Here is a 9,118-nt window from a genome sequence, read left to right as displayed (position 1 = left end):
GGGGCGGAGCAAGTGGCCCGGCAGGTCCATGGCGTTCCTCTGGCAGAGGAATCCCAGTATTTGTTTGCATTGACATATAGAGGTAAGAAGTACACTTACACCAGACGTACTCAAGGGTTTAAAAACCGCCCTCATGTGTGTCACTATCATTATTACAAAACAAAACAAAGTTTTTTTAATTTAAATGTGTCACTATTACAAAATTTCTAAAATCTAAATGTAAATATGTCACTATTACAAAACAAAACAAAGTTTCTAAATTTAAATTAAAAGGGCCACTATTACAAATTTCTAAAATTTAAACAAAACAAGTTTCTAATTTTAGCATTGTTAGCCTAAATTAGAGTATCTATCTATCCCATAGGGAACTACTGATATATCTCCATCCCACGTGGAGGGGTAAGTAAGCGCCATGTCCAAAACAAATAAATGAATAAATAAATAAAATTAAGAATTAAACAATTATGATCTTTTTTTGGGAGGATTATGCAATAAAATGTGCTTCCTCTGAAAGGAATCATGAAAAATCCAAAGATCAAAGGTTGAAAGCACAACTGGAGAGGACAAATGAGGCTTAGTTAGCCTTTGAAAGTTTGAAACAAAATTAGCAAAAGTCAACCAAAACGGGCAACACTAGACGATGAGAAGCCATTTTTCTTATATGTCTCCAATAGACACCATAAGATTTAAGAACTAATAAATCAGAGTAGGTATGTTGTGACTCGGACAGGATGTTTGCAGGTTGTGCATCTTTTGACACATCCAGATGTGAGAATACAGAAGTGTACTACATCGGATCCTGCAGATGTCATTCCACGTGAGTTTGAAGGAGAACCGCATGAGCGTGTGGCAGAAGCTGTGAGATACATTAAACTGAGACCTGACTTAGAAGCAACTTCACTTGTGCAGGCTGACGTCAGTTATGTTGTGGATGGATCATGTTTGGAGATCATTTGGGTAATCATGCAGGTTTTACAGTCGTGAAACAGGAAGGTGGAGAACTTTGGGACGGTGAAAGCTGAGAAGGGTGAACAGCCATGTTTGGCACTTGGCTGAACTGAAGGCATTAACGGAAGCATGTCTACTGGTGAAAGGTAAGGTTACGAATGTGTACACAGATTCTGCATATGCTCATGATATTTGCTATTTGTTTGAAGCAGTTTGGAAGCAGAGAGGGTTCAGGAGGTCAGACGGAAGTCCAGTGCGATAGGAGGTCCAAATGAAGGAGCTGATTGCAGCCATGATGCTCCTCGCAAAGCTGGCAGTGATAAAGTGTCAGATAATCGTAAAGGTAACGAAATGGTCGGTAAGGTAATAACGCGGCTGATGAAGCAGCGAAAGTAGCATCAAAGTGCCAGCTTGCGGTTTTGGCACCAATGGTGTGACTGGAGCCAGATGTCACGCCACAACATGGATATTGGTCATACATATTGGGTAGATAGTTGTAAAATTTTTGGGTAAGAGAATTGATTCATCTGGTTGTCATTCCATCAGAGCTCAAATAATGGTTAAGTGTTTGTTTAGAAAAGTGCAAGAGGCATTCTGCAGCAGCTGCGAATCAAGGAGCGCTGTGGGGCCGTTTATCATCCACAGAGTCAAGGGATGGGTAAGAGGGTCAATGGAACCTGGAAAGTGAAATTGAATTGAATCTGTGCTTCAACTAAACTAAACTAGATGCTTTGCCGCTTGCACTAATGAGCTATCGTATGCAGACTCATAGAGTCACGCACTAACACCGCATAAAATGCTAACGGGTCGACCCATGCCGGCACCTCAGGTGTAGACAGAGTGGACAGCTTACATGAAGCAATTAACTGCAATCCACAGAACAATCTATCTACAGGAGGAGACCAGAGACTTGAGTCTCGAACAGCTGGTTGAGAGACCAGTGGTGCCAGGCGACCAGGTGCACATCAGAGTGTTCCGGAGGAAGTGGCTTGAGCCAAGATGAAAAGAACCGTACACAATGGTGCGAGCAACGCCAACAGCAGTTCAAATGGAAGGTAGGAACACATGGTACCATTTGAACCATTTGAATCACTGCACTAAGGTTCGGGCTAAAGACACAGACGGAGTTGAGTCCGAGGGAAAGGATGAACAAAAGGAAGCGGTTAAGATTTCTGACACTTATGAGCATCCAGGTGTGGGGGTTGGCCGACAGCATGGGCTCAGGAGAACGAAGCCTGGAAATGTTGGACGGGATCCCGCAAACAGGAGAGGCTGGAAGGGTCCCGGGATGAAGCCACCCCGCAGGGAAGTAGCCAGCCTGGGTCAGATGAGTATAATGCAACAATACACACCCACTCAGACCATGCCGCGCCACGAACTTTGCCAGCAATACACACTAGAGCTAAAGAGGATCGGTTAAGCGTGAAGAAGATAAGTACGTGGGAATAAAGGAAGTGTAAGAAAGGATGGAGGAAGTGTGAGGAAGTATGAGTGAGTGAGAGGAAGTGCGAGGAAGTGTGGATCATGGGTCCGGAGGAGGAGACGACCAAATCACCGCCTCCGGACGCCACAACGAAGGGGCAATCTGGTAAGATCATGTTGTCCTCGGGTCAGAAGAAGTTGTTCACAATGGTTGTAAGGATAGAAAGATTTCTCGTGAAAGTCTAGGGGGACTTCATACCATTAGCACTACAGGACAGAATAATCATGTTAATCCAAGAACAGACGGAGTGTACATGCACAGGTAGAGTCAGGAAAACAGTGTAACTGTGGAAGATGGGTTAAGGCAGCACAGGATTTGTGGTATAGATGGGCATGGTACACTACAAGAGAACTGACAGCGACGGAGTGTCTCATATGCGCAGACGCTCCAGGAGCATTGCCTGTTGTTGTGTCAGAGCCACACACCTTCAGGGACTGTGCGGTGGTCCAGCAACGGGAATGCAGAGAAGGTAGGTTCACATCGGAAGAGGATAAATGGTTATTGTTTCCTAGGTGTGGGATTAAGTGCAGATTGATGTGTGGGCCAAATAAGTTACATAATTGTTTTCAAAAATAAGGGAGAGCCACAAATTGGAGTCTTCTTGTGCTGAATTTAATCATAGTACATCACAGGATAGGCCTCCGACTGATTATAGAGTAGATTACGATGGTGAGTTTGAATGCTTTACGAGTGGTGGATTTACTAATGACAGTGGAACTCACGTAGGTAACACTACCGTTAAATGCAATGTCACATGGGTTTTATCTTGGTTTCCACACGCAAATATGAAACCAATATTTATCAGGACACCTGTGTGGTTTGAAAATCCGGTTCCTTTGGATCAAAAATGTGAAGATATAGAAATGACAATTCCGACTCTCTACCTGTTTGGGGATCAGACACACCCAATAGCTGATAGTTACTGGATGTGTGGAGATGATGTTTTGTTGAATGTGTTACCCAACAGGTGGATAGGTCTGTGTGCACTTGTGAGGATGAAAACATCGGTTGTGTTAGTGTATGACAAGGTAAACGAGTTACTGGGGTTTGGATGTGGAAAAAGGGAGAGTTAAAAGATTTAGTGGTAACTACATCATGGATAAGCACGTTTACTTGGATACAATAGGGCAGCCGAGAGGGGTTCCTTTCGAGTTCAAAGCACGCAGTGAGATTGCGGCTGGATTTGAGTCTATTTTGTCGTGGATCACAATTAACAAAATGGGGAGTGGATTAATTACATATACTACAACCAACAGAGAATTCGTAACTACAAGAGTGAAGGGCTTGTAGCCTTTGGAGAACAACTACATGAGACGAGTATGATGGCTTGGTAGAACAGACAAGTTTTAGAATGAATATTAGAGGGAAAAGTGGTGTTTGCCAGATGGTTGGGGAAAATGTTGTACATTTGTACCCGGGAACATGGGACGTTTACAACGGCCATGAAGAAGATCAGAGAACGGAAAGAGGAGCTGGAGAGTAATGCTGGTGGGGGTGGATGGCGGTGGACTGGTCTGCTTGGGATTTTGGGAGAAGGGGGAGCGATGACAGTTAAAGCGGGAATAGCTATATTGTTGATAGTGATAATGGTCTCCCTATTGGTGTGTTGCATTATACCCATTCTGAGAAGGTGTTTGCTGCAAGTGATGTTCAAACAAACAGTGGAAGGAATCTGGAGGCAGATGACCATGCCAGACCAGGTCTGAGGACCAACGCATGGAAGAGCTGGCCAACGAGTGAAGGTTACCAACGGACGGTTCACAAGATTCTTTCCTCGAGTGTGGAACCAAGTATAGCCTGACAGGGAGAAGAGATGCTGAAGATCTCTTTGATTGGGAGTGACGTACTGGCGACCTCTCCTCCCAGAGTTAGCTTAGCAGTTCCAGACCCAGCCGGACGGATGTTCGGCCAGGAGCAGACGACACCAGAGTACGGGAGATGGGACGGGACTGGAAAAGCCGCATTACATTGCATTTTATTACTATTGTTGTGTGATAATCCATCATTTTATGTATTGTACTTGGTACAAAACAGTGATTAATTAATTTGATGGTGGTGTATTCATTCTATGTGTATTATCAATCAGAACTAATCACTAATATATCCATTGCCAGTTGTGTTAGTCAACTGTTCGGGAGTGCGACCTTTGGTAAAGTGGTCGGTCGCCAAGTGGGGTGGGGCCGTAGGTGAGTTTTCCCAAAATAAGAACATGAGTTACGAAAGTAGCAGCCGGTGGGTTTTTCGCTCCTATGCACTGCGAACAGTGGACAAGTGTGATGGCGATGTTGAAATTTGTGTTATTGTCGAATTCATTTAATCATGTAATGTGATTCGGGTACATATATATATTCCTTTTCATTTATTCAAAATGTTCCCGTTGATTGAGAGTGTAGAATTATTAGAATAATTTAGTGTTGATTATTAATTAATTCTTAATTAACTATGTGGGATGATTTTCTTTCATTTTAGATTATTTCTTTATTAAATCACTGATAAGTGATTTCAGGGGGGACTATGTGGGAGAGGAATGTCATGACAGTCCTCATGACATGGCCTAATTACATCGTTTGCCTTGTTGACTGGTTCATATGAATATTGTTGATAGTTAGAATGAGCTTGTTTATGATTACGGCGAAAGCTAGGCGCCTCCAGAGAGGGCCACGTACGCTTGTAATGATCCAAGGCAGTATAAAAGGGTGTCGCAAAATGAGTTCTTTGGAGATCAGTGAACATTCTGTACGCATATTTGCTGTGACGGCTTGTTCAATAAATTCCCCAATGGAAGGCTGACCGACGCGTATTCGACTCCTTTTCTCCACAACATATGCAAGTAAGATTTAAGCATGAAATTAATGTCAGGAGTGGGATTTGAACCCACGTCTCCTTAATGGAGACCAGAAGTCCCTGTGCTAAGGAAGGAATGAAGCCTTGAGTCTGGCGCCTTAGACTGCTCGGCCATCCTGACACCATTACTTCCCTGACTGTGTAAAATACGACAAACGTGAACCAAAATGCAAAAGGAGGTTTGTGATCATTCAAAGAGGCACCACTGAGGACGCTGTGACGGTGGTAACAGAGCTGAAGTTTGACTTTAAGTGCTGGATCAAACATCTGTTGATTATTAAAACTGTTACGCCCAACATGGGGCTCGAACCCACAACCCTGAGATTAAGAGTCTCATGCTCTACCGACTGAGCTAGCCAGGCTATTCACATGTTATAAAACATGCCTTCCAATAAAAAAGAAGAGATAAAACAAGCCTAAGTAAACTTTCTGAAATTTAGAATGACATCGGAACACATTCCTCCCTTTTCAACCTCTACCTACTCCACTCGACTGGATCCCCCTCAGCTGTTAGGGTTTTCCATGAGGTAATACCTCCTGGCACCAGGTGGTACATTTTTAGCACCTACTCGGTCGGGGTCGAGTTGAGTCGAGCCGAAAATGTGACATCTAGAGACTGCAGGCCACTGATTGGCCAGGGAGTGATGTCACTGGATGAGTCATGAAAGCCACTCCTTAACAAGAACCGGCAACAGCAACAGTTGGATTTTATGTATTCTGTGATCGTCAACGAGGTGGATTGCTAGACGCAAAGACATAGACCAAGCAGCAGGTATACCATTACCTCGATGTCCTAAATTGTTGTGTCATGTTTGTGTCACATAAAACTGACATCACAGGACTTTTGGACCTCCTTGCTATAACGACCCCACCCACATTGAGGTGGTTGTGAGTAAGTACTAGTGGAAAAGAGCTTAATGTTGCAGGAGAACTGCCTCATCGCACATCAGAATTGTGTATGTTAATGGGAGGAACTGAAGGCCCGTCTTCAGAGATAAATGCCCTTTTTCACCATGGCCTGACATGGCTTTCTTCATGGTCTTCTAATATGCAAGTAAGATTTAAGCATGGAATTAATGTCAGGAGTGGGATTTGAACCCTCGTCTCCTTTGGGAGACCAGAAGTCCCTGTGCTAAAGAAGGAATGAAGCCTTGAGTCTGGCACCTTATGCCCTTTTTTAGGGCTGGGCGATAATTTGATCTCGGTTCGGGATCGCGATAAAATTTTGATCAATTTCGATAATATGCTTGGGACATATTATTCGATATGACATTTTAAAAAGTAGGCCTGGGCGCCGCGCAACAACACCAGTATCAGTTTGCCGGCTGCTGTATGCCGGTAGGACACGCCCACGAGCGAGCAGCGTGGCTACCATTGCAAACAGAGTGAGACTAAGACAGAGGGAGAAAGGGAAAGAAGTAAAAAATGAGCGAAAATTAAGTTGAGGACCGTGAAACTATTGGCGAACGTGAAAGCGACACCTTACTCAAAGACATTGTTGATAAAAAAGGTCACACCACGTCAGCTGTGTGGACATGGTTTGGTTATGGCAAAAGCGACCAGGAACAGGCGAAGCCGGTCTGCAAAATATGCCGGTGGGTAGTACCATTCAGGACGGGGAATACGACTAACCTTTTCAATCACCTGAAACGGCACCACCCCACTAACTACACAGAGAGTGTGACACTGCGGGCTCAAGCAGGCACAACCACACACACAGCTAAGCTACACACACACGTCGCCCGGTAGCATCAATAAACAACAATCCATCTAGTCGTGCTTTGCAGCCATTGCCCCGTATGAAAAACAGTCAAAGCAGAGCAAAACTATAACGAGCGCTATCACTTATTGCCTCGCTAAAGATATGATGCCCCTGAACACAGTGGAAAAAGAAGGCTTCTGGAAACTGATCAAAGTGTTAGACCCCAGGTACGTGCTCCCTGGTAGAAAATACTTTTCTCGGACGGCGATGCCACAGGTTTATGATGAATGCCGTCGTAAGGTGGAAATTCATCTGAATGATATTAAATACTTTGCCACCACCACCGATCTATGGTCTAGCCGTACATCGGAGCCATATATGAGTCTCACGATTCATTTCATTGACGAGGAGTGGGCTCTACACAGCAAATGCTTACAGAAAGCATACTTCCCAGAGTTTGGTTTTGTACTGCCTCAACAAATATTTGAGATTATTATTATTTAATAATTGTTTTTTTTTAATTCTGTATGAGCGAAAGCATTTTGTGCTCATTATTGGAAGGCATTTTTTTATGTTATTAAACTTTATTATAAAGTTTCAGTGAATCTCTTGTTTCTTAAGCTTCAGGATGTCCCTCACACTGGCAGCATCTGCAAAAACTACATATCGTGATAAGAATCGAGATCGATCAATATGGAAAAACATATCGTGATAAAAAATTTTTCCATATCGCCCAGCCCTACCCCTTTTCCACCGAACATTTTCGTACTGGTAAGGCTCTACACGGTACAACTCTACCCTGATTGGGAGCTTTTCCATTGCGGGTTGAAGGTGGGACCCGTTACGATTTTTAGTAGCGGCTAGTACCTTCTTCAGAGGTGGGTCTAGTCGGTACTAAAACGTCACGTGATCAGTGCTGTCCACTGATTGGTCAGGTGAAATTACGTCATACACGCAACAAAGCTCGGGGAGCTTTAAATAATCACCCGCCGTATGAAAACACACCTGCGAGAGCAACAGAGAATAAACAGAATTGCGAAGATGGAAGACCAGAAAAGGAAAGCCAACCCATGGACCATGAGCGAGGTGCAGACCTTTCTGTGTGTGGTGGCCGAGGACCGCATACAGAAGGAACTGGACGGAGCAACAAGAAATGAGGTGTTCCAGGATATAGCCAAGCTGATGGCTAGCCATGGCTATCACCGGAATTCTCAGCAGTGCCGAGACAAACTGAAGAAGCTGAAGAGCGATTACCGGCAAGATAAAGGACCACAACAGCCGGAGTGGGTCAAACCAAAAGACATGGAAGTGGTTCGACCAAATGGACGGCATTTACGGGCACCGCCCGGCGAACCGGGGGAAGGAGAGTGGTGTGGATACGGCGACATCTTTGTTGGAGGCGATGGAAAATGGTAAGTGTTGTTCTTATCCCCTTGGTGCAACGCTTATATCTTAACAAATACATGTTCAGTATTTAACTTGTCTAAGTTACACAGGTGTCTCATGTAAGTTGTTCTGAGTGAACTAGCAAACAACGCTGTTTTGGAAGGCTAGCACAGTGTCTCACCTATGCGGTTACGTGTATGCTTTCGTATGTTCACACTTTTTATTTTTTTTCCCTCAAGACTTGGTTTGTGCAACCGATGAGTGTTCGGTTGCTGGGGTCAGCGAAGATCCTCCAATCCCGCAGGCTTCAGAACCGACATTTGAATCGCAATCTGCAGCTGAGGCAACAGCTGCTATTCCACCGGCACCAACACTGGCGTCGACGCCTGTCGCATCTGAGGCAACTCCTGCTACCACTCCACGTTCTGGTAAGAATAAAGAAATGGCACACCATGCAGCTTCTATTTAAAAGTCTTTCTGTACTATATTTTCGCCACTTTGGTCAACTACCTCTCATTTATATTTTCCTTCATTTTGTTTAGGCAAGAGAAAAAGGAGCCTGTTTCAGGAAAACAGCAATGTCCTGCGTGACATGATGGGAGCTGAAGAGAGGAACCAGGAGAGGATGCTGACACAGTGTGAACGCCACTTCCAGTTGCTTCTGAGGACACAAAAGAAGCAAGGAGGCAAGAACGGGAAGCAAGGCAGCAAGAAAGGCAGGAAGAGGCTGCGGCTGCTGCTGCTGCTGCTGACTT

General features: G+C 44.4%; 2 non-coding genes across 2 annotated transcripts; both read right to left on the bottom strand.

Annotated features, from left to right (window-relative positions):
• Positions 1 to 5,284: 5,284 nt before the first annotated feature.
• Positions 5,285 to 5,396, bottom strand: trnal-caa (transfer RNA leucine (anticodon CAA)). The gene is made up of 2 exons: positions 5,359 to 5,396; positions 5,285 to 5,331 (listed from the first exon to the last, which is right to left on the bottom strand). It is a non-coding gene; the product is annotated as a tRNA-Leu (tRNA).
• A 168-nt stretch (positions 5,397 to 5,564) lies between these two features.
• trnak-cuu (transfer RNA lysine (anticodon CUU)) lies at positions 5,565 to 5,637 on the bottom strand. The gene has a single exon. It is a non-coding gene; the product is annotated as a tRNA-Lys (tRNA).
• Between the last annotated feature and the right edge of the window lie 3,481 nt (positions 5,638 to 9,118).

This window comes from Odontesthes bonariensis, chromosome 17 (assembly GCF_027942865.1).
Source record: "Odontesthes bonariensis isolate fOdoBon6 chromosome 17, fOdoBon6.hap1, whole genome shotgun sequence".
NCBI classification, from domain to species: Eukaryota; Metazoa; Chordata; class Actinopteri; order Atheriniformes; family Atherinopsidae; genus Odontesthes; species Odontesthes bonariensis.
Note: the sequence above shows the minus strand (reverse complement) of the source record. Positions and strands in the feature narration are given on the sequence as shown.